This window comes from Phyllobates terribilis, unplaced genomic scaffold, assembly GCF_046119375.1.
Source record: "Phyllobates terribilis strain yellow unplaced genomic scaffold, ASM4611937v1 Scaffold_377__1_contigs__length_1856515, whole genome shotgun sequence".
NCBI lineage: Eukaryota > Metazoa > Chordata > Amphibia > Anura > Dendrobatidae > Phyllobates > Phyllobates terribilis.
In genome coordinates this window covers 442,680-468,081 of record NW_027363137.1, presented here as the reverse complement: position 1 = coordinate 468,081, position 25,402 = coordinate 442,680, and the positions used below count along the sequence as shown (strand labels likewise).

At 49.3% G+C, this 25,402-nt stretch overlaps 7 non-coding genes and 2 pseudogenes across 7 annotated transcripts; all 9 read right to left on the bottom strand.

Moving 5' to 3' along the window:
• Positions 1-904: 904 nt before the first annotated feature.
• On the bottom strand, positions 905-1,097 carry LOC141223746 (U2 spliceosomal RNA). The gene has a single exon (XR_012291305.1). It is a non-coding gene; the product is annotated as a U2 spliceosomal RNA (small nuclear RNA).
• A 5,564-nt stretch (positions 1,098-6,661) lies between these two features.
• LOC141223789 (U2 spliceosomal RNA) lies at positions 6,662-6,739 on the bottom strand (annotated as a pseudogene).
• A 1,115-nt stretch (positions 6,740-7,854) lies between these two features.
• Positions 7,855-8,045, bottom strand: LOC141223592 (U2 spliceosomal RNA). The gene has a single exon (XR_012291160.1). It is a non-coding gene; the product is annotated as a U2 spliceosomal RNA (small nuclear RNA).
• A 1,115-nt stretch (positions 8,046-9,160) lies between these two features.
• LOC141223745 (U2 spliceosomal RNA) lies at positions 9,161-9,353 on the bottom strand. Its single transcript, XR_012291304.1, has one exon. It is a non-coding gene; the product is annotated as a U2 spliceosomal RNA (small nuclear RNA).
• Positions 9,354-14,917: 5,564 nt separating this feature from the next.
• Positions 14,918-14,995, bottom strand: LOC141223791 (U2 spliceosomal RNA; annotated as a pseudogene).
• Positions 14,996-16,107: 1,112 nt separating this feature from the next.
• On the bottom strand, positions 16,108-16,298 carry LOC141223708 (U2 spliceosomal RNA). Its single transcript, XR_012291270.1, has one exon. It is a non-coding gene; the product is annotated as a U2 spliceosomal RNA (small nuclear RNA).
• A 1,115-nt stretch (positions 16,299-17,413) lies between these two features.
• LOC141223591 (U2 spliceosomal RNA) lies at positions 17,414-17,604 on the bottom strand. The gene has a single exon (XR_012291159.1). It is a non-coding gene; the product is annotated as a U2 spliceosomal RNA (small nuclear RNA).
• Positions 17,605-18,719: 1,115 nt separating this feature from the next.
• Positions 18,720-18,910, bottom strand: LOC141223590 (U2 spliceosomal RNA). The gene has a single exon (XR_012291158.1). It is a non-coding gene; the product is annotated as a U2 spliceosomal RNA (small nuclear RNA).
• Positions 18,911-20,025: 1,115 nt separating this feature from the next.
• LOC141223772 (U2 spliceosomal RNA) lies at positions 20,026-20,223 on the bottom strand. Its single transcript, XR_012291325.1, has one exon. It is a non-coding gene; the product is annotated as a U2 spliceosomal RNA (small nuclear RNA).
• Between the last annotated feature and the right edge of the window lie 5,179 nt (positions 20,224-25,402).

The window sequence follows — 25,402 nt, the reverse complement described above, 5'->3', positions numbered from 1 at the left end:
TTCCCACCCGCCTCAACACCGTTGGAAGGGAGGAGAACCAATTAAGGCGGGGGGTGGGGTGGAACGAGCAGCTGTCTACCCTTAGCAGGAGGGCTCCTGATTACATACCTCTCCTGCTGCTGCTGCTGCTGGCTGTCCAGCAGCAGACTGAAGGTGGCTGCTGCTGTGCACAGGTATATAAAGGCTCAGAGCCTATTATGACACGCGCAGCCAGCGTTCCATTGCCACATTCCATCTACTGCAGGCAGGATACCTGGCTGGCTGAATGTCGCTGAGAAGCTCACAGAGACCGCCATAAGCAACAGTTTAACAGAATGCCACAGACTAATCAACCAAACTTTTTGGGTTGGGTTCTCTTTTATAGTCTGCAGGCATTAAATGAAAGAAGTCAGTGTTCCAGCAGAAGGAGACAACGTTTCAGAAAAGGCATTGTAGCAAACCAAAAAAGAAATTTTAAGCGCAGCAGAGTAACCAGCGCACATACCTGTTAGCTCAGGTGAGTTTAAAAGGCTGCTGTTGATAACAAGGGCATTTGCTAAATAGATGGTGTGTGTGCAACAATATACTGAAAGGTCAATTATATTGTGCAGCTTATCTCACCACCTGTAGTTATTTAGGTGAAAGCTCCAAAATGCTTGCCTAATATGTCTGTTTATCCAAAAGGAAGTAAAAAGGGAGAGCTAGAAAGATAGCATTGCATCACATTACATGGCAATGCAATGCACAGTTGCTGAAGTTGAACCAAAATGAGCTTGTAATCTGGCTTCTGCAACTTTGAACATGAAAAATCCAATGAGGAGAAGAAAAGCAAAGCCAAAGAGTCCATCCCAAAATCCGACAAACAAGCAAAATGAACAAAAAACATTGAATTCAATTCTTTCTGATTTTAGAAACTGCATTAAAGAAGGGGTGCACCGGTCCTGGAGATACTGCAATACCAGGTCAATGCGTGGAGTGGACAGAGCAAGCTCTTTTTCCATCTCCCTGTTCTAAAAATCCATTTAATATATGGTCCCCAGATAGGGGACGTATCAGATATTAAACTGATAAGAACAGATTTTTTGATTGAATATATCTTTTATTAGCACAAAAAATAAGTTAACAGACAGTGTACAGTGCCGCAGCCCAGTACACACAGAATTCTACATCATATTTACATAGCATGAGGATACGACGCACTAACTAGACACATCACACCCCTATGCTACACAAAACACTCAATCTGAAAGAAAAAGCATGTCAATCAATACAGTACGACGAACCGTGATAAGGGATGGGGATTGGGAAAAAGGGGATGGGGAGGGGAAAATCACAGGCCCGAAGCTTTATTGAAAGACAAGACACATAAGGGGAGAGGGGGAGGAGGGGTTTAGTCCTCGTCCTCGTCCTCCGGACCGTCCATGATGGAATAGTCTCTGAGCAGGCTGTGGATCAGCCTGCGGCAGTCCTGGATGGACATCCTCTCCCTCCTCAAGATGAGCCGGTTCCTGGCGACCCAAACGGCATCCTTGAAGCAGTTCATAAGGCGCCAAGCCTCCTGGATGGCTCCGACGGTATGAACCCCAGGGAAGAGTCCGTAAAGCACAGAATGGTGCGATAGGCTCGCCCTGGGGACAGAGTTCCTCAGGTCGTCCTCAAGTGCAGTCAATAGGCGCTGTGCAAATCCGCAGTCCCAAAAAGTGTGCAAAGATGTTTCCTCCACGAAGGGGCACCTTGGGCAGTACCGGGTCTTGCACAGGTTCCGGGCATGCATGAATGACCGGACGGGCAGTCCGCCCTGAATCGTCATCCACGACAAGTCCTTGTGCCCGTTGGTCAGCCTGTCAGACGACACATTTGTCCACACAGTCTCCAGCGTGTCCTGGTGAAGTCCTGTGATGTTCTCCACGTCATCCTTGGCTCTGATTAGCTTGTGGATAGTTTTGGGCTTCCACAAGTCGGGCTTGAGTCCCTCCAGTTGATGCTCCCCCACAAATCGAACGACGTCTCCGTAGAACCATGGCGTCGTCCAGTTGTAGGGGAAGGAGCTGTCCCACTTGTCCCAGCCGAGTCGCCTCCAAAGAGGAAGCAGGAAGAAGCGAGACATGGACCTGCCCGCGGAGCCATTCTTGACTTGCAAAGTCCGGCGGACACAATCACACACAAAAGAGGATCGCAGGAGGGTGGGGATATCTGGAACGCCCTTCCCACCCTTGCGAGGCTCCTTGTACATGACGGCCCGCCTGACTCTGTCCATCTTGGATCCCCAGACAAAGTGAAACACTGTCCTGGTAATGGCCCTGCACACAGTGACGTGTGGGGGCCAGGCCTGCGCCGTGTACTGCAAGACGGGCAGGACCTCATTACGCAGGATGAGTGCCTTACCCTCACAAGTGAGGTGTCTGAGGCTCCAGAGTCCGATCCGTTGCTTCACCTTGGCCAAGCGTTCTTGCCAGGACTTGAGGGCCGCTCCTTCCTTCCCGAACCAGACTCCCAGCACCTTGAGGAAATCCGGTTGAATGTTGAAGGGGAAGGGGGCGGAGGAGGCCGGCTGCCAATCCCCGAAGAGCATGGCTTCCGACTTCCTGCAGTTGACTTTGGCCCCTGAAGCCCGGCCGAACCTCTCACACGTCTGGACGAGGGCGTCGACTGAACCACGATCAGCGCAGAAGACGGTGACGTCGTCCATGTAGAGCGAGCACTTGACCTCGTGTCGTCCCGGACCCGGTGCGGTGATCCCTCTGATCTCTCCATTCTGCCGGATAGCCTCTGCGAAGAGTTCTATAACACAAACAAAAAGAAGAGGTGATAGAGGGCAGCCTTGTCTGACCCCAGAGAGGACAGGGAAGGGGTCAGTCTTCCAGCCGTTCACCAACACCGAGCTGTGGATATCAAAATACATCAGACGGACATACGAACAAAACATGTTACCCAAACCTAACCGGTGCAGAGCTCGGCCCATGAACTCGTGGGAAACCCGGTCGAAGGCCTTCTCCTGATCCAAGGAGACCAGGGCCGCGTGTGCGCGGCGGACCTTGATGTACTCGACCGTGTCCCGCACGAGAGCGAGGCTGTCTGCGATGCGACGTCCAGGGATGCCGCAGGTCTGGTCCGGGTGGATGATCCGTCCGATGACCGTCTTAAGTCGTGTCGCCATCGTCTTGGCCAGGATCTTGTAGTCCACGTTGAGCAGAGTGATGGGACGCCAATTCCTCAGGTCGCACCTCTCTCCCTTCCGCTTGTACAGGATCGTGACCATTCCTTCCCTCAAAGATGGAGGCATTCTACCCTCCACCACCATCTCCTCGTACAGGTCCAACAGGTCCGGACAGATGAGGTCTCCCAGCGCTACATAGAGCTCCGCTGGAAGACCATCACTGCCCGGGGTCCTGCCGGTCCTAAAGGATTTAGCGGCAGAGAGCAATTCGCCCACCATCAGAGGTTTGTCCAAGGCTGCCGTGCCTGCAGGATCAAGATGGTTAGTGATACCTGACAGGAACTTATCAGCAGCGTCGGGGTCGGTAGTCTTGTGGGAGTAGAGTTCGCTGTAGAAGTCGCTGACGACCCTCATCACGTCCTCCTTCCCACGTCGCATGTTTCCGCTCTCGTCTCGCAGCTCGTTCAGGGGCGTGTGACCGGCATGAAGTTTCCTGAAAAAGAATGAGTTACATTTCTCACCCTTCTCCAGATTCTCCACTTTGGAACGGAAGATGATTCGCTTGGACTCCTCCTCAAAGTGCCTTTTCAGGCTCTTCTTGGTCTCCTCCAGCTCCTCCCTCACGTCCCAGCCGCAGTGAAGAAGGTCCTGCAGCGACCGCAGCTCGCGCTGCAGCCCTCTGAAGTCCCTCCTCTTCTCACACGCCTGTTGTCGACCCTTGGCCTGAAAGAAACAGCGAAACTCAAGTTTAACATATTCCCACCAATCAGAGACTGTTTGGAAGCTACCCTTGTAGGACTGCCACATTGCGTAGGCTGCTCTCAGCTCCTCCACGACTTCATCCTGAGCCAGCAGAGCACAATTCAGCTTCCAGGAGCCGGGGCCGGACGGAAAACCGTCGCCGAGGACACCTTGTAAGTGAATGGCTCTGTGGTCGGAGAAGAAGCAGGAGACCATCGAGTGCCTACTCTGCCTGACTGCCCGAGAGGTGAACACAAAGTCAATCCTGGAGCGGAGTGAGCCATCGGGTCGGCTCCACGAATAGTTCGTGGAGCCTCTCCCCATGGAGCCCACCACGTCCTGAAGAGAGGCCTCGGTTACCATCTCAATGAGCAGCTTGGACGTGATGTCCAACTTGGCAGATGTGCCAGAACTACGACCGTCCTCCTCGATGGGGCAGTTGAAATCCCCGGCCATCACTAAGGTCCTGGTGGTGGCAAGCTGAAGCCGCAGGGTCTGGAAAAGCTCCAAACGCTCATTCTTCAGTGGGGACGCATACACGTTGATGAACCTGACAGGTTCTCCCGCCCAGTTGCCATCTACAACAAGAGCCCTGCCGCAGATGAGCTCCTGGACGGACTCAAGCGTGAATGCGCCCCCCCTGATCAGAATTGTGACCCCCGCAGACTTGCAGTCACCCCCACCGGACCAGTAGGATGGACCGTGGGACCACTCCCTGGCCAGATGTTTGAAGGACCTAGAGGAGGGAAGGGAACATTCCTGCAACATATAAACATCACACAACTGGGAAGTAAGGAAGGCATAAATAGTCTGACGTCTGAACTTGTCCTTGATGCTCCTGACATTAATGGAAAATAAGTTAATATTAGCCATCATGTAGGGAAAAAAGAAAAAGTTAGCGCAGGCAATACACCTTAGTTACCACTCCGGTCGGGTGGTCCCTCGTCGGTGTTGACTGCTGGTGACGGGATCACCAGCAGGCCCTCTTCCTCCATCTGGTCAAGCAGCGCGGCCTCGATCTCGGCGACCACCAGTTCCTCCTCTTCTGGCTCGGCCACCAGGGTCTCAACCATGTGCTCCATCTCTTCTGGCTCAGGGAGGGTATCCTCCTTTTCGCCTACGAAATCCAGAATCTTCTTTTTGGAGGATTCAGTAGCAGGGCTGTCCTCCACCTTCCTCTTTCCCCGGGTTGGAACTGGGGAGACAAGAAGGGGAAAATCCTCCTCGGAATAGATAGCGGCGGGTGGAGGAAAGGTTAATTCCACCGCTACCATGGTCTGGGGAGGGAGAGTGGCTGCCGGGGCAGGGGAAAGGACACCTGCTGAGGAGTAGGGGAAGGAGGAAGAGGAAGTGGAATCCTCAGCAGGGGTGGCCGGGGTGGGGGGGGATTGGACGGGGGTGGCAGGGGGAGGGATCGAGAGAGGGGTGACAGAACTCTTACCCTCCTTTGACTTTTTCTTCTGCTTCGGAGCTGCTGGGACCGTCGCTGGGGCTTTGGCCACCGACTCCTTGACCGCTTTGGCCTTGGTCGTCTCGGCCTTGGCCGCTGGGGCCTTGGTCGTCGCGTCCTTGACCTTCACAGGCCTGGTCGTCGGGGCCTTGTCCTCCGTAGCTGGGGTCGTTGCAACCACCGATGCCCAGGATCTCTCACGCCTGGGGCAATCCTTGTACAGATGAGCCGCCAGCCCACACAGGTTGCAGGACGTCTTCTTCGGGCAGTCCTTCGAGCTGTGTCCCGTCACTCGACAAATCCTGCAGGCATCCTCCTTGCAGTCCTTCATCTCGTGGCCGTTCTTGCCGCATCTCCTGCAGTTCCGCGGCATGTCCGGGTAATAGATGAGGCCGTAGGAGTTGCCCAGGGAGAATGTCGGGGGCAGGTGCCGAAGTCCGTCTGAGTACGCCAGGTCCCTGTGAAGTCTAACGGTCACCGACCACTTACCTGTCCAGAAGCCGAGTCCATTCAGGATGTGAGAGGGTTCCTTCACAACCAAACAGAAGCGTCTCAGGAAGGTACAGATGTCTTGGCCTGGGGTGTGCGGGTTGCGCATGGAGACCGTGATCCTCCTTTCATCCCTCTGGATAGGGCAGCTACCTGTAAAGGCAGAGAAAGAATTATCCGGTCCTTTTGCGCTTACCATTTCCCAGAACCTCCTGCAGGTGTTCACAGTGGCGAAGGTGACGAAGAAGATCCCCGTCAAGAAGGTCTGGATGCTGAGGGTATCCGACCTGGAGAAGCCTCGATCCAGCATCATCTTCTGGCAGAACACGTCCGAGGACATGTCCGGCACCCTCCCATCCACTTCCTTCAGCTTCAGGGCCACCGTCTGCCGCATCCATGGCTCCAGGGCTGGAGCTTCGTGGCGGGGCTTCTGGGGTCCCTTCTGCTGGCCAGTCGTGGAGGCAGAGTCCTTGGGGTCAGAATCGGCTCCTGGCTGGGCCCTCCTGGCTGTCCCCAGCTCCAGGCTCTTCTTTTCGGCCTTCCTCGCAGCGCTTGCCATGGCTTTCCTCCTGCAGTTACTTCTTGGAGCTGGATCTGGAACTCTTCCCGGAATGGGTGGAGCTATGCAGATTCTTCTCCCGTCGTGTTCTGGACAAATTCCCCGAAAGGTCTTTGTCTCGATGATTTTCTTCCTCGAAGATTCCACAGGACAGCCCGATTCTTCTCCGAGTCTTCGTCTTCTTCTGGATTCTTTAGAGCTTCTTCCTCCCACCGATATCCGCCTTCGTTCTCCGATGTCAGCTGGGCTCCGAAGCTCTTCTCCTTCCGAGTTCGATCGCTCTCGTCAAGTGTAGATCGTAGCTCTTGTGTTTTTAAAAGAACAGATACTACACTTGATCTTAGCCAAAAGGCCGAGAAGCGATAACCAGAATTGGTTTCAAACTACGGAGCCACCCAAGGATCCTGAAAAGTCCATTTGTGGAGATGAGCTCCTGGACTCCCGTTAAGAAGACATGTTGTCAACCTCTAGATCCCTTACATGCCTGCACTTTTCGGCTTGCTGCTGCTGCAATCCACGCGTTTTAGATCTGCATAACTCCACCTCTTTAAACACAGCACCTTCACCCCCTGCTGTTCCCACCCGCCTCAACACCGTTGGAAGGGAGGAGAACCAATTAAGGCGGGGGGTGGGGTGGAACGAGCAGCTGTCTACCCTTAGCAGGAGGGCTCCTGATTACATACCTCTCCTGCTGCTGCTGCTGCTGGCTGTCCAGCAGCAGACTGAAGGTGGCTGCTGCTGTGCACAGGTATATAAAGGCTCAGAGCCTATTATGACACGCGCAGCCAGCGTTCCATTGCCACATTCCATCTACTGCAGGCAGGATACCTGGCTGGCTGAATGTCGCTGAGAAGCTCACAGAGACCGCCATAAGCAACAGTTTAACAGAATGCCACAGACTAATCAACCAAACTTTTTGGGTTGGGTTCTCTTTTATAGTCTGCAGGCATTAAATGAAAGAAGTCAGTGTTCCAGCAGAAGGAGACAACGTTTCAGAAAAGGCATTGTAGCAAACCAAAAAAGAAATTTTAAGCGCAGCAGAGTAACCAGCGCACATACCTGTTAGCTCAGGTGAGTTTAAAAGGCTGCTGTTGATAACAAGGGCATTTGCTAAATAGATGGTGTGTGTGCAACAATATACTGAAAGGTCAATTATATTGTGCAGCTTATCTCACCACCTGTAGTTATTTAGGTGAAAGCTCCAAAATGCTTGCCTAATATGTCTGTTTATCCAAAAGGAAGTAAAAAGGGAGAGCTAGAAAGATAGCATTGCATCACATTACATGGCAATGCAATGCACAGTTGCTGAAGTTGAACCAAAATGAGCTTGTAATCTGGCTTCTGCAACTTTGAACATGAAAAATCCAATGAGGAGAAGAAAAGCAAAGCCAAAGAGTCCATCCCAAAATCCGACAAACAAGCAAAATGAACAAAAAACATTGAATTCAATTCTTTCTGATTTTAGAAACTGCATTAAAGAAGGGGTGCACCGGTCCTGGAGATACTGCAATACCAGGTCAATGCGTGGAGTGGACAGAGCAAGCTCTTTTTCCATCTCCCTGTTCTAAAAATCCATTTAATATATGGTCCCCAGATAGGGGACGTATCAGATATTAAACTGATAAGAACAGATACTACACTTGATCTTAGCCAAAAGGCCGAGAAGCGATAACCAGAATTGGTTTCAAACTACGGAGCCACCCAAGGATCCTGAAAAGTCCATTTGTGGAGATGAGCTCCTGGACTCCCGTTAAGAAGACATGTTGTCAACCTCTAGATCCCTTACATGCCTGCACTTTTCGGCTTGCTGCTGCTGCAATCCACGCGTTTTAGATCTGCATAACTCCACCTCTTTAAACACAGCACCTTCACCCCCTGCTGTTCCCACCCGCCTCAACACCGTTGGAAGGGAGGAGAACCAATTAAGGCGGGGGGTGGGGTGGAACGAGCAGCTGTCTACCCTTAGCAGGAGGGCTCCTGATTACATACCTCTCCTGCTGCTGCTGCTGCTGGCTGTCCAGCAGCAGACTGAAGGTGGCTGCTGCTGTGCACAGGTATATAAAGGCTCAGAGCCTATTATGACACGCGCAGCCAGCGTTCCATTGCCACATTCCATCTACTGCAGGCAGGATACCTGGCTGGCTGAATGTCGCTGAGAAGCTCACAGAGACCGCCATAAGCAACAGTTTAACAGAATGCCACAGACTAATCAACCAAACTTTTTGGGTTGGGTTCTCTTTTATAGTCTGCAGGCATTAAATGAAAGAAGTCAGTGTTCCAGCAGAAGGAGACAACGTTTCAGAAAAGGCATTGTAGCAAACCAAAAAAGAAATTTTAAGCGCAGCAGAGTAACCAGCGCACATACCTGTTAGCTCAGGTGAGTTTAAAAGGCTGCTGTTGATAACAAGGGCATTTGCTAAATAGATGGTGTGTGTGCAACAATATACTGAAAGGTCAATTATATTGTGCAGCTTATCTCACCACCTGTAGTTATTTAGGTGAAAGCTCCAAAATGCTTGCCTAATATGTCTGTTTATCCAAAAGGAAGTAAAAAGGGAGAGCTAGAAAGATAGCATTGCATCACATTACATGGCAATGCAATGCACAGTTGCTGAAGTTGAACCAAAATGAGCTTGTAATCTGGCTTCTGCAACTTTGAACATGAAAAATCCAATGAGGAGAAGAAAAGCAAAGCCAAAGAGTCCATCCCAAAATCCGACAAACAAGCAAAATGAACAAAAAACATTGAATTCAATTCTTTCTGATTTTAGAAACTGCATTAAAGAAGGGGTGCACCGGTCCTGGAGATACTGCAATACCAGGTCAATGCGTGGAGTGGACAGAGCAAGCTCTTTTTCCATCTCCCTGTTCTAAAAATCCATTTAATATATGGTCCCCAGATAGGGGACGTATCAGATATTAAACTGATAAGAACAGATTTTTTGATTGAATATATCTTTTATTAGCACAAAAAATAAGTTAACAGACAGTGTACAGTGCCGCAGCCCAGTACACACAGAATTCTACATCATATTTACATAGCATGAGGATACGACGCACTAACTAGACACATCACACCCCTATGCTACACAAAACACTCAATCTGAAAGAAAAAGCATGTCAATCAATACAGTACGACGAACCGTGATAAGGGATGGGGATTGGGAAAAAGGGGATGGGGAGGGGAAAATCACAGGCCCGAAGCTTTATTGAAAGACAAGACACATAAGGGGAGAGGGGGAGGAGGGGTTTAGTCCTCGTCCTCGTCCTCCGGACCGTCCATGATGGAATAGTCTCTGAGCAGGCTGTGGATCAGCCTGCGGCAGTCCTGGATGGACATCCTCTCCCTCCTCAAGATGAGCCGGTTCCTGGCGACCCAAACGGCATCCTTGAAGCAGTTCATAAGGCGCCAAGCCTCCTGGATGGCTCCGACGGTATGAACCCCAGGGAAGAGTCCGTAAAGCACAGAATGGTGCGATAGGCTCGCCCTGGGGACAGAGTTCCTCAGGTCGTCCTCAAGTGCAGTCAATAGGCGCTGTGCAAATCCGCAGTCCCAAAAAGTGTGCAAAGATGTTTCCGCCACGAAGGGGCACCTTGGGCAGTACCGGGTCTTGCACAGGTTCCGGGCATGCATGAATGACCGGACGGGCAGTCCGCCCTGAATCGCCATCCACGACAAGTCCTTGTGCCCGTTGGTCAGCCTGTCAGACGACACATTTGTCCACACAGTCTCCAGCGTGTCCTGGTGAAGTCCTGTGATGTTCTCCACGTCATCCTTGGCTCTGATTAGCTTGTGGATAGTTTTGGGCTTCCACAAGTCGGGCTTGAGTCCCTCCAGTTGATGCTCCCCCACAAATCGAACGACGTCTCCGTAGAACCATGGCGTCGTCCAGTTGTAGGGGAAGGAGCTGTCCCACTTGTCCCAGCCGAGTCGCCTCCAAAGAGGAAGCAGGAAGAAGCGAGACATGGACCTGCCCGCGGAGCCATTCTTGACTTGCAAAGTCCGGCGGACACAATCACACACAAAAGAGGATCGCAGGAGGGTGGGGATATCTGGAACGCCCTTCCCACCCTTGCGAGGCTCCTTGTACATGACGGCCCGCCTGACTCTGTCCATCTTGGATCCCCAGACAAAGTGAAACACTGTCCTGGTAATGGCCCTGCACACAGTGACGTGTGGGGGCCAGGCCTGCGCCGTGTACTGCAAGACGGGCAGGACCTCATTACGCAGGACGAGTGCCTTACCCTCACAAGTGAGGTGTCTGAGGCTCCAGAGTCCGATCCGTTGCTTCACCTTGGCCAAGCGTTCTTGCCAGGACTTGAGGGCCGCTCCTTCCTTCCCGAACCAGACTCCCAGCACCTTGAGGAAATCCGGTTGAATGTTGAAGGGGAAGGGGGCGGAGGAGGCCGGCTGCCAATCCCCGAAGAGCATGGCTTCCGACTTCCTGCAGTTGACTTTGGCCCCTGAAGCCCGGCCGAACCTCTCACACGTCTGGACGAGGGCGTCGACTGAACCACGATCAGCGCAGAAGACGGTGACGTCGTCCATGTAGAGCGAGCACTTGACCTCGTGTCGTCCCGGACCCGGTGCGGTGATCCCTCTGATCTCTCCATTCTGCCGGATAGCCTCTGCGAAGAGTTCTATAACACAAACAAAAAGAAGAGGTGATAGAGGGCAGCCTTGTCTGACCCCAGAGAGGACAGGGAAGGGGTCAGTCTTCCAGCCGTTCACCAACACCGAGCTGTGGATATCAAAATACATCAGACGGACATACGAACAAAACATGTTACCCAAACCTAACCGGTGCAGAGCTCGGCCCATGAACTCGTGGGAAACCCGGTCGAAGGCCTTCTCCTGATCCAAGGAGACCAGGGCCGCGTGTGCGCGGCGGACCTTGATGTACTCGACCGTGTCCCACACGAGAGCGAGGCTGTCTGCGATGCGACGTCCAGGGATGCCGCAGGTCTGGTCCGGGTGGATGATCCGTCCGATGACCGTCTTAAGTCGTGTCGCCATCGTCTTGGCCAGGATCTTGTAGTCCACGTTGAGCAGAGTGATGGGACGCCAATTCCTCAGTTCGCACCTCTCTCCCTTCCGCTTGTACAGGATCGTGACCATTCCTTCCCTCAAAGATGGAGGCATTCTACCCTCCACCACCATCTCCTCGTACAGGTCCAACAGGTCCGGACAGATGAGGTCTCCCAGCGCTACATAGAGCTCCGCTGGAAGACCATCACTGCCCGGGGTCCTGCCGGTCCTAAAGGATTTAGCGGCAGAGAGCAATTCGCCCACCATCAGAGGTTTGTCCAAGGCTGCCGTGCCTGCAGGATCAAGATGGTTAGTGATACCTGACAGGAACTTATCAGCAGCGTCGGGGTCGGTAGTCTTGTGGGAGTAGAGTTCGCTGTAGAAGTCGCTGACGACCCTCATCACGTCCTCCTTCCCACGTCGCATGTTTCCGCTCTCGTCTCGCAGCTCGTTCAGGGGCGTGTGACCGGCATGAAGTTTCCTGAAAAAGAATGAGTTACATTTCTCACCCTTCTCCAGATTCTCCACTTTGGAACGGAAGATGATTCGCTTGGACTCCTCCTCAAAGTGCCTTTTCAGGCTCTTCTTGGTCTCCTCCAGCTCCTCCCTCACGTCCCAGCCGCAGTGAAGAAGGTCCTGCAGCGACCGCAGCTCGCGCTGCAGCCCTCTGAAGTCCCTCCTCTTCTCACACTCCTGTTGTCGACCCTTGGCCTGAAAGAAACAGCGAAACTCAAGTTTAACATATTCCCACCAATCAGAGACTGTTTGGAAGCTACCCTTGTAGGACTGCCACATTGCGTAGGCTGCTCTCAGCTCCTCCATGACTTCATCCTGAGCCAGCAGAGCACAATTCAGCTTCCAGGAGCCGGGGCCGGACGGAAAACCGTCGCCGAGGACACCTTGTAAGTGAATGGCTCTGTGGTCGGAGAAGAAGCAGGAGACCATCGAGTGCCTACTCTGCCTGACTGCCCGAGAGGTGAACACAAAGTCAATCCTGGAGCGGAGTGAGCCATCGGGTCGGCTCCACGAATAGTTCGTGGAGCCTCTCCCCATGGAGCCCACCACGTCCTGAAGAGAGGCCTCGGTTACCATCTCGATGAGCAGCTTGGACGTGATGTCCAACTTGGCAGATGTGCCAGAACTACGACCGTCCTCCTCGATGGGGCAGTTGAAATCCCCGGCCATCACTAAGGTCCTGGTGGTGGCAAGCTGAAGCCGCAGGGTCTGGAAAAGCTCCAAACGCTCATTCTTCAGTGGGGACGCATACACGTTGATGAACCTGACAGGTTCTCCCGCCCAGTTGCCATCTACAACAAGAGCCCTGCCGCAGATGAGCTCCTGGACGGACTCAAGCGTGAATGCGCCCCCCCCGATCAGAATTGCGACCCCCGCAGACTTGCAGTCACCCCCACCGGACCAGTAGGATGGACCGTGGGACCACTCCCTGGCCAGATGTTTGAAGGACCTAGAGGAGGGAAGGGAACATTCCTGCAACATATAAACATCACACAACTGGGAAGTAAGGAAGGCATAAATAGTCTGACGTCTGAACTTGTCCTTGATGCTCCTGACATTAATGGAAAATAAGTTAATATTAGCCATCATGTAGGGAAAAAAGAAAAAGTTAGCGCAGGCAATACACCTTAGTTACCACTCCGGTCGGGTGGTCCCTCGTCGGTGTTGACTGCTGGTGACGGGATCACCAGCAGGCCCTCTTCCTCCATCTGGTCAAGCAGCGCGGCCTCAATCTCGGCGACCACTAGTTCCTCCTCTTCTGGCTCGGCCACCAGGGTCTCAACCATGTGCTCCATCTCTTCTAGCTCAGGGAGGGTATCCTCCTTTTCGCCTACGAAATCCAGAATCTTCTTTTTGGAGGATTCAGTAGCAGGGCTGTCCTCCACCTTCCTCTTTCCCCGGGTTGGAACTGGGGAGACAAGAAGGGGAAAATCCTCCTCGGAATAGATAGCGGCGGGTGGAGGAAAGGTTAATTCCACCGCTACCATGGTCTGGGGAGGGAGAGTGGCTGCCGGGGCAGGGGAAAGGACACCTGCTGAGGAGTAGGGGAAGGAGGAAGAGGAAGTGGAATCCTCAGCAGGGGTGGCCGGGGTGGGGGGGGATTGGACGGGGGTGGCAGGGGGAGGGATCGAGAGAGGGGTGACAGAACTCTTACCCTCCTTTGACTTTTTCTTCTGCTTCGGAGCTGCTGGGACCGTCGCTGGGGCTTTGGCCACCGACTCCTTGACCGCTTTGGCCTTGGTCGTCTCGGCCTTGGCCGCTGGGGCCTTGGTCGTCGCGTCCTTGACCTTCACAGGCCTGGTCGTCGGGGCCTTGTCCTCCGTAGCTGGGGTCGTCGCAACCACCGATGCCCAGGATCTCTCACGCCTGGGGCAATCCTTGTACAGATGAGCCGCCAGCCCACACAGGTTGCAGGATGTCTTCTTCGGGCAGTCCTTCGAGCTGTGTCCCGTCACTCGACAAATCCTGCAGGCATCCTCCTTGCAGTCCTTCATCTCGTGGCCGTTCTTGCCGCATCTCCTGCAGTTCCGCGGCATGTCCGGGTAATAGATGAGGCCGTAGGAGTTGCCCAGGGAGAATGTCGGGGGCAGGTGCCGAAGTCCGTCTGAGTACGCCAGGTCCCTGTGAAGTCTAACGGTCACCGACCACTTACCTGTCCAGAAGCCGAGTCCATTCAGGATGTGAGAGGGTTCCTTCACAACCAAACAGAAGCGTCTCAGGAAGGTACAGATGTCTTGGCCTGGGGTGTGCGGGTTGCGCATGGAGACCGTGATCCTCCTTTCATCCCTCTGGATAGGGCAGCTACCTGTAAAGGCAGAGAAAGAATTATCCGGTCCTTTTGCGCTTACCATTTCCCAGAACCTCCTGCAGGTGTTCACAGTGGCGAAGGTGACGAAGAAGATCCCCGTCAAGAAGGTCTGGATGCTGAGGGTATCCGACCTGGAGAAGCCTCGATCCAGCAGCATCTTCTGGCAGAACACGTCCGAGGACATGTCCGGCACCCTCCCATCCACTTCCTTCAGCTTCAGGGCCACCGTCTGCCGCATCCATGGCTCCAGGGCTGGAGCTTCGTGGCGGGGCTTCTGGGGTCCCTTCTGCTGGCCAGTCGTGGAGGCAGAGTCCTTGGGGTCAGAATCGGCTCCTGGCTGGGCCCTCCTGGCTGTCCCCAGCTCCAGGCTCTTCTTTTCGGCCTTCCTCGCAGCGCTTGCCATGGCTTTCCTCCTGCAGTTACTTCTTGGAGCTGGATCTGGAACTCTTCCCGGAATGGGTGGAGCTATGCAGATTCTTCTCCCGTCGTGTTCTGGACAAATTCCCCGAAAGGTCTTTGTCTCAATGATTTTCTTCCTCGAAGATTCCACAGGACAGCCCGATTCTTCTCCGAGTCTTCGTCTTCTTCTGGATTCTTTAGAGCTTCTTCCTCCCACCGATATCCGCCTTCGTTCTCTGATGTCAGCTGGGCTCCGAAGCTCTTCTCCTTCCGAGTTCGATCGCTCTCGTCAAGTGTAGATCGTAGCTCTTGTGTTCTTAAAAGAACAGATACTACACTTGATCTTAGCCAAAAGGCCGAGAAGCGATAACCAGAATTGGTTTCAAACTACGGAGCCACCCAAGGATCCTGAAAAGTCCATTTGTGGAGATGAGCTCCTGGACTCCCGTTAAGAAGACATGTTGTCAACCTCTAGATCCCTTACATGCCTGCACTTTTCGGCTTGCTGCTGCTGCAATCCACGCGTTTTAGATCTGCATAACTCCACCTCTTTAAACACAGCACCTTCACCCCCTGCTGTTCCCACCCGCCTCAACACCGTTGGAAGGGAGGAGAACCAATTAAGGCGGGGGGTGGGGTGGAACGAGCAGCTGTCTACCCTTAGCAGGAGGGCTCCTGATTACATACCTCTCCTGCTGCTGCTGCTGGCTGTCCAGCAGCAGACTGAAGGTGGCTGCTGCTGTGCACAGGTATATAAAGGCTCAGAGCCTATTATGACACGCGCAGCCAGCGTTCCATTGCCACATTCCATCTACTGCAGGCAGGATACCTGGCTGGCTGAATGTCGCTGAGAAGCTCACAGAGACCGCCATAAGCAACAGTTTAACAGAATGCCACAGACTAATCAACCAAACTTTTTGGGTTGGGTTCTCTTTTATAGTCTGCAGGCATTAAATGAAAGAAGTCAGTGTTCCAGCAGAAGGAGACAACGTTTCAGAAAAGGCATTGTAGCAAACCAAAAAAGAAATTTTAAGCGCAGCAGAGTAACCAGCGCACATACCTGTTAGCTCAGGTGAGTTTAAAAGGCTGCTGTTGATAACAAGGGCACTTGCTAAATAGATGGTGTGTGTGCAACAATATACTGAAAGGTCAATTATATTGTGCAGCTTATCTCACCACCTGTAGTTATTTAGGTGAAAGCTCCAAAATGCTTGCCTAATATGTCTGTTTATCCAAAAGGAAGTAAAAAGGGAGAGCTAGAAAGATAGCATTGCATCACATTACATGGCAATGCAATGCACAGTTGCTGAAGTTGAACCAAAATGAGCTTGTAATCTGGCTTCTGCAACTTTGAACATGAAAAATCCAATGAGGAGAAGAAAAGCAAAGCCAAAGAGTCCATCCCAAAATCCGACAAACAAGCAAAATGAACAAAAAACATTGAATTCAATTCTTTCTGATTTTAGAAACTGCATTAAAGAAGGGCTGCACCGGTCCTGGAGATACTGCAATACCAGGTCAATGCGTGGAGTGGACAGAGCAAGCTCTTTTTCCATCTCCCTGTTCTAAAAATCCATTTAATATATGGTCCCCAGATAGGGGACGTATCAGATATTAAACTGATAAGAACAGATACTACACTTGATCTTAGCCAAAAGGCCGAGAAGCGATAACCAGAATTGGTTTCAAACTACGGAGCCACCCAAGGATCCTGAAAAGTCCATTTGTGGAGATGAGCTCCTGGACTCCCGTTAAGAAGACATGTTGTCAACCTCTAGATCCCTTACATGCCTGCACTTTTCGGCTTGCTGCTGCTGCAATCCACGCGTTTTAGATCTGCATAACTCCACCTCTTTAAACACAGCACCTTCACCCCCTGCTGTTCCCACCCGCCTCAACACCGTTGGAAGGGAGGAGAACCAATTAAGGCGGGGGGTGGGGTGGAACGAGCAGCTGTCTACCCTTAGCAGGAGGGCTCCTGATTACATACCTCTCCTGCTGCTGCTGCTGCTGGCTGTCCAGCAGCAGACTGAAGGTGGCTGCTGCTGTGCACAGGTATATAAAGGCTCAGAGCCTATTATGACACGCGCAGCCAGCGTTCCATTGCCACATTCCATCTACTGCAGGCAGGATACCTGGCTGGCTGAATGTCGCTGAGAAGCTCACAGAGACCGCCATAAGCAACAGTTTAACAGAATGCCACAGACTAATCAACCAAACTTTTTGGGTTGGGTTCTCTTTTATAGTCTGCAGGCATTAAATGAAAGAAGTCAGTGTTCCAGCAGAAGGAGACAACGTTTCAGAAAAGGCATTGTAGCAAACCAAAAAAGAAATTTTAAGCGCAGCAGAGTAACCAGCGCACATACCTGTTAGCTCAGGTGAGTTTAAAAGGCTGCTGTTGATAACAAGGGCATTTGCTAAATAGATGGTGTGTGTGCAACAATATACTGAAAGGTCAATTATATTGTGCAGCTTATCTCACCACCTGTAGTTATTTAGGTGAAAGCTCCAAAATGCTTGCCTAATATGTCTGTTTATCCAAAAGGAAGTAAAAAGGGAGAGCTAGAAAGATAGCATTGCATCACATTACATGGCAATGCAATGCACAGTTGCTGAAGTTGAACCAAAATGAGCTTGTAATCTGGCTTCTGCAACTTTGAACATGAAAAATCCAATGAGGAGAAGAAAAGCAAAGCCAAAGAGTCCATCCCAAAATCCGACAAACAAGCAAAATGAACAAAAAACATTGAATTCAATTCTTTCTGATTTTAGAAACTGCATTAAAGAAGGGGTGCACCGGTCCTGGAGATACTGCAATACCAGGTCAATGCGTGGAGTGGACAGAGCAAGCTCTTTTTCCATCTCCCTGTTCTAAAAATCCATTTAATATATGGTCCCCAGATAGGGGACGTATCAGATATTAAACTGATAAGAACAGATACTACACTTGATCTTAGCCAAAAGGCCGAGAAGCGATAACCAGAATTGGTTTCAAACTACGGAGCCACCCAAGGATCCTGAAAAGTCCATTTGTGGAGATGAGCTCCTGGACTCCCGTTAAGAAGACATGTTGTCAACCTCTAGATCCCTTACATGCCTGCACTTTTCGGCTTGCTGCTGCTGCAATCCACGCGTTTTAGATCTGCATAACTCCACCTCTTTAAACACAGCACCTTCACCCCCTGCTGTTCCCACCCGCCTCAACACCGTTGGAAGGGAGGAGAACCAATTAAGGCGGGGGGTGGGGTGGAACGAGCAGCTGTCTACCCTTAGCAGGAGGGCTCCTGATTACATACCTCTCCTGCTGCTGCTGCTGCTGGCTGTCCAGCAGCAGACTGAAGGTGGCTGCTGCTGTGCACAGGTATATAAAGGCTCAGAGCCTATTATGACACGCGCAGCCAGCGTTCCATTGCCACATTCCATCTACTGCAGGCAGGATACCTGGCTGGCTGAATGTCGCTGAGAAGCTCACAGAGACCGCCATAAGCAACAGTTTAACAGAATGCCACAGACTAATCAACCAAACTTTTTGGGTTGGGTTCTCTTTTATAGTCTGCAGGCATTAAATGAAAGAAGTCAGTGTTCCAGCAGAAGGAGACAACGTTTCAGAAAAGGCATTGTAGCAAACCAAAAAAGAAATTTTAAGCGCAGCAGAGTAACCAGCGCACATACCTGTTAGCTCAGGTGAGTTTAAAAGGCTGCTGTTGATAACAAGGGCATTTGCTAAATAGATGGTGTGTGTGCAACAATATACTGAAAGGTCAATTATATTGTGCAGCTTATCTCACCACCTGTAGTTATTTAGGTGAAAGCTCCAAAATGCTTGCCTAATATGTCTGTTTATCCAAAAGGAAGTAAAAAGGGAGAGCTAGAAAGATAGCATTGCATCACATTACATGGCAATGCAATGCACAGTTGCTGAAGTTGAACCAAAATGAGCTTGTAATCTGGCTTCTGCAACTTTGAACATGAAAAATCCAATGAGGAGAAGAAAAGCAAAGCCAAAGAGTCCATCCCAAAATCCGACAAACAAGCAAAATGAACAAAAAACATTGAATTCAATTCTTTCTGATTTTAGAAACTGCATTAAAGAAGGGGTGCACCGGTCCTGGAGATACTGCAATACCAGGTCAATGCGTGGAGTGGACAGAGCAAGCTCTTTTTCCATCTCCCTGTTCTAAAAATCCATTTAATATATGGTCCCCAGATAGGGGACGTATCAGATATTAAACTGATAAGAACAGATACTACACTTGATCTTAGCCAAAAGGCCGAGAAGCGATAACCAGAATTGGTTTCAAACTACGGAGCCACCCAAGGATCCTGAAAAGTCCATTTGTGGAGATGAGCTCCTGGACTCCCGTTAAGAAGACATGTTGTCAACCTCTAGATCCCTTACATGCCTGCACTTTTCGGCTTGCTGCTGCTGCAATCCACGCGTTTTAGATCTGCATAACTCCACCTCTTTAAACACAGCACCTTCACCCCCTGCTGTTCCCACCTGCCTCAACACCGTTGGAAGGGAGGAGAACCAATTAAGGCGGGGGGTGGGGTGGAACGAGCAGCTGTCTACCCTTAGCAGGAGGGCTCCTGATTACATACCTCTCCTGCTGCTGCTGCTGCTGGCTGTCCAGCAGCAGACTGAAGGTGGCTGCTGCTGTGCACAGGTATATAAAGGCTCAGAGCCTATTATGACACGCGCAGCCAGCGTTCCATTGCCACATTCCATCTACTGCAGGCAGGATACCTGGCTGGCTGAATGTCGCTGAGAAGCTCACAGAGACCGCCATAAGCAACAGTTTAACAGAATGCCACAGACTAATCAACCAAACTTTTTGGGTTGGGTTCTCTTTTATAGTCTGCAGGCATTAAATGAAAGAAGTCAGTGTTCCAGCAGAAGGAGACAACGTTTCAGAAAAGGCATTGTAGCAAACCAAAAAAGAAATTTTAAGCGCAGCAGAGTAACCAGCGCACATACCTGTTAGCTCAGGTGAGTTTAAAAGGCTGCTGTTGATAACAAGGGCATTTGCTAAATAGATGGTGTGTGTGCAACAATATACTGAAAGGTCAATTATATTGTGCAGCTTATCTCACCACCTGTAGTTATTTAGGTGAAAGCTCCAAAATGCTTGCCTAATATGTCTGTTTATCCAAAAGGAAGTAAAAAGGGAGAGCTAGAAAGATAGCATTGCATCACATTACATGGCAATGCAATGCACAGTTGCTGAAGTTGAACCAAAATGAGCTTGTAATCTGGCTTCTGCAACTTTGAACATGAAAAATCCAATGAGGAGAAGAAAAGCAAAGCCAAAGAGTCCATCCCAAAATCCGACAAACAAGCAAAATGAACAAAAAACATTGAATTCAATTCTTTCTGATTTTAGAAACTGCATTAAAGAAGGGGTGCACCGGTCCTGGAGATACTGCAATACCAGGTCAATGCGTGGAGTGGACAGAGCAAGCTCTTTTTCCATCTCCCTGTTCTAAAAATCCATTTAATATATGGTCCCCAGATAGGGGACGTATCAGATATTAAACTGATAAGAACAGATTTTTTTTTTTTTTTTTCCTCAGATTAAGACCCACATTAATTTATGCATCATAGCGCATATTCACATAACGGGTTCTCAAATCATCATTCGGAAAAACAAAAACAAAATCCCAAAAAACACAACCCTGCAATTAACTGGTACTTACTGTAAGAAGTCCAATGTGAAAAGTTCCAGAGTGCTTCTGCTGCTGTCTCACCATACTTCTTTTTATCCAATAAATAGGCATAAAACAGTCTAGCAAGAAAAATCTTTCTGCATTCCATGGGGGAAAAAACAATCTTTTTAAAAATCACCAAATTCCGAACGTCCCATAAAACCTCTTTATATATGACAAAAATAATCCAGCTTGCCCGCTTCCTTTGTGAGTACTTAAAATCTTGACCTAATAAAATCCTTTCAAAATCGAAACAATGAAAACCAACTAAAGCAACAAACATACGTGACAACAAGGTAAAAACTTTTTTAGCAAAAAAACAGTCCCAAAAAATATGCTGTATTGTTTCCACCTTATTGCAACCTTCCCTAGGACATAGTTCTTGAACCGTTATCCCCCGGTCATTCAAAAAAGCCCTTGTTGGCAAGCATCCATGCAACGCCATCCAGGTTACATCCTTCTGTCTGTTGCTGATTCCACGCATGAAAAAAAGCTTCCACACCTGTCCAGACTGTGCATTATTACAAAACGGCACATCACATAACATCTCCTTCTTCTTAATACCTGAGACAATCAGTTTTTTGTCCGGTCTAACCATGGAGCTTATCCCATTTTGATCATAGAAGGACCTAAGCACCACATAAAAAAACGGTATCACAAACGAAACTGGTTTTCTTAAATCCTTCTCACACCAGCTCCATTTCTGGAAAAGCCGTCCTGCTAAATATTTGCACATGTCCGCAGTCCTGTTATTGCACTGGGATAATTTATAAATGTTCAAAAAATAATGCATTCTTAAAAATAAGTCAATGTTAGGAAAATCACAACCCCCATTTTCCACAGAACACATAACCATTCCTCTTCTTAGTTTCTCCATTTTGGATCCCCAAAAAAACACAAACAGTTTCCTTGTCACTCTCTTTGTCCAAAGCACAGCAGGTGGGAAAATCAAAGCAGTGTACAGCAGAAGCGGGAGAATCACAGACTTGATTACCAGCACTTTCCCTCTCAGCGACAGGTTCCTTAGTTTCCAAAAGTTCAACTTCTGATCCATTTTGTCTTCTAGAATCTTCAGGCTGCTTTTCCCTTTCAGTTCCTTCTCAAAGATGACACCAAGAACCTCAATTTCCTCCCTACTCTCCACTCCTGCCACGTTAACCTCAACCTGCCTCCCAAAGTTACAAAGCTGGCACTTTCCCCAATTCACCGCCATACCAGCCACACAACAAAAAATCCTTACGTGCAAATTCACTCTATTGAGATCCGCCTGTGAACCACAAGTAAAAACAATATCATCCATATAACTTAAAGACTTGACTGGACCCCCGGATCCCCCAGGAATAAAAACACCAGCCACACACTTGTCAACTTGCACACTTTTTAAAAGGGCCTCCACCACACAGATAAAAAGAATTGGTGACAGGGGACAACCCTGCCTAACTCCCGATAAAATATTAAAACTGGAACTCACATGCCCATTAACTAAAATCTGGCTACTGACCCCACAATAAAAACTCTTAATGACCATCAATAATTTATCCGGAACACCAAGGTGACTTAAAGCAGAGAACAAAAATCTATGTGATATTTTATCAAAGGCTTTCTCCAGGTCCACCGACTGTAACAAAAGAGCATTCTTATTCAAATTAGCCTGATAAATTAAGTCTCTTAGAAGCAGCAAATTATCTGAAATTTTCCTACCAGGCACTGCACATGCCTGATACTCCCCCACCATATCACCTATCACATCTGCCAGTCTACCAGCCACAATTTTAGAAATAATTTTGTAATCACTGTTTAACAATGTTATGGGCCTCCAATTTTTAATATCCCTCATGTCCCCTTTCTTATGAATCAGCGTAACAATCCCCCTACGCATAGAAACCGATAAAATCCCATGAGTAAAACCATATTGCACCACCCGGGAAAACTCCACACCTATAATATCCCAAAATCTAACATAAAATTCAGCAGGAAGACCATCACAGCCTGGCGTCTTGCCTTTCGCCAAGCCATCCACTGCCCGTCTAATTTCATCTTTCCCAACCTCCTCACTTAAAAACCCAATTTTCTCCTCAGGAATATTATTAGTTAATACTTTGCAATAATCATTAATTTCCGCATCACTGGCTCTACTATCGTTAGAGAAGAGTGTTTCATAAAAGGAAAGAATACTGCCAATCATCTCATCCCCAGATACCTCCCCTGCAGGAGAAAAAACAGACTTAAAAACCCCTTTAGGTTTAAAACATTTTTTAAAAAAGTATCTCGAACATTGCTCATTTTCCTCCATGTGCTTTATTTTTGCCTTAAACATAATAGTCTTCCCTTTTTCAATAAGTATCTTCTTCAGTTCGTCCTTCAAATCTGCAATCTCTTTATCCACCTCCATCCCCGCTCTCTTAAACTTATGGAGTACTTCCAATTTTGAAATAACAGCAGCATCATGATCCCTTTTGGCTTTCGCTCTCCTAAAACACACCCCTTTAAAATAACATGCAAATTTCTCCTTAGCCCAGTCCCACCACTCTAGCAAATCTTTAAAAAGGTGCTGTTCAGACACACAAGACAAAAACACTTTATTAAAACCAACCTTAACACTCTCCTCTTCCAGCAGGCTTACGTTCAGCTTCCAGAGTCCCTTTCCAAAAGCCAGGGACTCAGCTATACACAGATCTACCACTATCATCTTGTGGTCAGAAAAAGTCGTCATCACGTGGTTGCACTTGGCCACCTTAATCCCTTCAGACATAAAAACATAGTCAATTCGGGAAACACTACGTCCACTATCTGATATGTATGTGAACTTATCACTTGGCCCAACCATCAGACCAGCATCCGTGTAGCGTAAATCCTGCACAATCTGATTTAAAATATTAGACGTAACATCAGTCCTACCTTCCGTAGAGCTCTTACGATCTTTTGCGGATCTGACACAATTAAAATCTCCAGCCACTATAGTGAAGTCTCTGCCTGGTAAAAACAACTTTAGAGACTCCAAAAACCCAACTCTTGCTTGTTTATCAGCAGGGGCATAAACATTAAAAACCCGTACCCGCTGACCTAAAAAATCCACTAATAAAAACAAACATCTCCCAGGTATGATTACTTTAAACTCTAAAACCTTTAGACTGGAATTACACAGTAAAATGCCCACCCCTTCATTCCTGTTTTCTGAGCATGGGGACCAAAAAGATTGCCCCTTATTCCACTCACTCTCATGCGGGGCAGATTTAATTACACATTCCTGCAGACAGACAATATCTGCATTCACACTCTCAATGTACTCCAGTATCCCTGCTCTCCTACAAGCAGAACCAATCCCTCGTACATTCAGAGAAGCAACACACAACGCCATCATAACAACAGGAAAAAATCTCCACCATACCCGATCCATCATGAACCAGGAGAAAACCCACTCCTGCCACCCACTTTTCTACGTATATCAGGCGACTCAGAACTCGAGTCCCTGTTAGAATAACCTGGTCTTAGGGAGACTGGATCTTCCTGCCCCCCAGACCAACACCCCTCCACCTTACTTCTTTTAATCACGGAGGCATAACTCTCCTCCTTGCCATCATCTTCCTCCTCATTTTCACTCCAATCACTGTTAACCCTATCACGCTGCTGAGGGGTTATAGTTCCATCCGAATCAGAATCCTCCTCCTCCAAAACCTCCATTTCCTCACCCCCATCTCTTCCCAAAACAGGATTCACTGACTCCGCCATATTAGACAAATCCATCCCATCACCCGGGCCATGCACATCAGCTACTTTGTTTATTACTTCCAGCCCCTCCCTCAAACCAACTTTCTTCTGGCTCCGCCCCTTTTCCTCCATCTTGGGCACCGCATGGTCTCTTCCCCTACCACCATCTTGTTTTTGGCTTTCCCCCTCTGAGTCTGAGCCTTCGCCCTCCTCCCCACTTTCCTGCCGAGTCTTCTTCTGCCTCTCTTCAGCGTCCACCTGTGACCTAGGAATCTGAGCCCACAATCTACATTTCCTTGCAAGGTGATCTGCATGTCCACACAAATCACACACCTTATTCATTGGGCAACCACTTGCAACATGCCCAGATTTCCCACAACCTCTACAAACATCACCTTGCACTGGACAATCTTTCTGAACATGTCCAAACTCATGACACTTCCTACAATATTCCATCTGTCCATTATAAAAACAAAATCCCCTTTCTCCTCCGATAGAAAACTGTGCAGGAATGCTCTTGGCACCCCCAATAGCTCTATCATCCGGTCTCAGTTTTACAACATATCTCCTCTTGCCATTTAGATAATTGTATTTGTTCTTCATTCTTCCCAAAAATTTAACCTCACTACAATACCGAGCTAAAAAATTGGAAACAGTCTCATCCGGAACTTTAGGGTTATACATGTGCACAACCACATACTTATATGTCTGCTGGAACAGAGGTTCCAGTGCAATAAACTCTAGGCATTTCAATTCCTTTTCTTCCTTCATTCGTACCAACTCCATGTAGACTCTCTGGCAAATACTCAAAGAAACAAAAGTGATATCATAAATTCCTTGTTTCTGAAAATCCTGCAGTGCCAATACATCCGTTACCTTCAAGCCATTAATGTTCTTCAAGACATCAACGCAAACTTGGTCCAAACCGATTTCTCCTTCATGACCTGCAGCCACCTTCAGACGGACCGAGTCCTCTAATCCACGTGTTTTCTCCACCATTTTTACAGCAGATAAACACAATCGCCGCTCAATCGCACACTAGGGCCCCACAAGGGGGAACCCCAGTCACAACTGCCCTCCAAACAACACCAGCAGCAGAAAACCACCACTGATCTTGCCAAAAGGCCGAGAAGCGATAACCAGAATTGGTTTCAAACTACGGAGCCACCCAAGGATCCTGAAAATTCCATTTGTGGAGATGAGCTCCTGGACTCCCGTTAAGAAGACATGTTGTCAACCTCTAGATCCCTTACATGCCTGCACTTTTCGGCTTGCTGCTGCTGCAATCCACGCGTTTTAGATCTGCATAACTCCACCTCTTTAAACACAGCACCTTCACCCCCTGCTGTTCCCACCCGCCT